Genomic DNA, 1,521 nt, shown 5'->3' on the forward strand with positions numbered 1-1,521 from the left:
TAATTACTTTTAAAATATTTTCATTTCACATTCAGCATATAAAATAATAAATATAAAAACCTAAAAAATTATTTTATTAAAGTAAATTTTAAACGGGGTTTTAAAAGCGGGGCAAGCATAGTCTTAATTTGTATTTAATTTTAGCCTTGAAGACGGTATCCCAAAATTCGGGAAGGCTTTTCCCTTTTAAAGAATTCATTTTTTATTTTATTTTTTAAAAATTTTTAATTATAAATATTAAGTTTTTAATAAAAACTTTTTAAATAAAAATTTTTTCCCCCTGAATTTTTTTTTTCCCTTAAATTGCAGCCTTTAACCATAAATTCATTAATTATATTATTTTTTTTTAAACTTTCTTAATTATATTTTTTATTATTATTTTGTAGTATAATATTTCCTTTTTATTTTTAAATAAAAAATAGATTTTTCAAAAAATTAAATATTATGTTTGGGTTTTGATTATTTAATAATCATTAATACATTCTTAAAAAATTTTTTTATTTTTTTCACAAAAAAAATATTATTTCAATCTTCCTTATAAAAATAATTACATATTTTTCTTTAATTTTAATTAATTACTAATTAATTAATTGTTTTTTTATACCCATTTATTTTTTCGAATCTAAATATTACCATTGTATAAAATTAAGTAAAACAATAATTTTTTTATATCCATTGTATTTTTTTAAAGGGTTCCGAAATTTTTCCATTTCTTCAAAAGCTCCCTTGTATCCTTTTGTTTTATTGTATTTTAAAAAAAATATTTTGGGGCCTTAAAATATTATTTATTTTAATTCCCCGGGGAATTCATCATATCAATAGATTAAACTCCTAAAATTTTAAAAAAGGGCAAGAAATTAAATTGTGGGGCCAAAAAAACAATTTTGGGAAAACTAGTCTAGTATGTGATGAAAAAAAAATTTAAAATTTGGTGAAAAAATCTATCAGTCAAACAAAGGTGGATGAGAAAAAATAATGTAAAAGACTTAAAATAAAAAAGTAAAATTTTAGACATTGTTCTTTCATCTAATTAAATTTTGATTTGGCTCAGTTTTGTTTTTTTATTCTCGTTCTTCGATGACCTTCCACTATTGGATCCAATTCGTCGTGCAAAAATGATCGCAATGAGAATTGGTTTAAAAAAGATATCAAGACACAACGCTAAAATTAGCGAAAGGGTATGAAAGTGAAGTCCACTGGAAGAACTTTAAAAGAGAGAGAGAAAAAAAAAAAGACAGAGGGGAAAAAAAGATAAAAAAGGGGCTATGAAAAGGAAAAAAAATAGTGAATATATGAATTGCAAAAATGTAAAAACTTTCAATATTTTAAGATAATATTTTTTTTCCTTTTTTTTTTAAATTGATATGAGGACTACAAATATTTAGTAGCGATTTTACTCACATATAAAATTTCTATTCTTACCATAATTACCATACGCAACCGAGTACACATCACTTTTTTGAAAAATGGAAAATATTCGTCTTTTATGTTCCCGACGGATATATGTTTAACTCATAATTA

The sequence above is a fragment of the Penaeus monodon genome, chromosome 21, assembly GCF_015228065.2.
Source record: "Penaeus monodon isolate SGIC_2016 chromosome 21, NSTDA_Pmon_1, whole genome shotgun sequence".
Lineage (NCBI taxonomy): Eukaryota > Metazoa > Arthropoda > Malacostraca > Decapoda > Penaeidae > Penaeus > Penaeus monodon.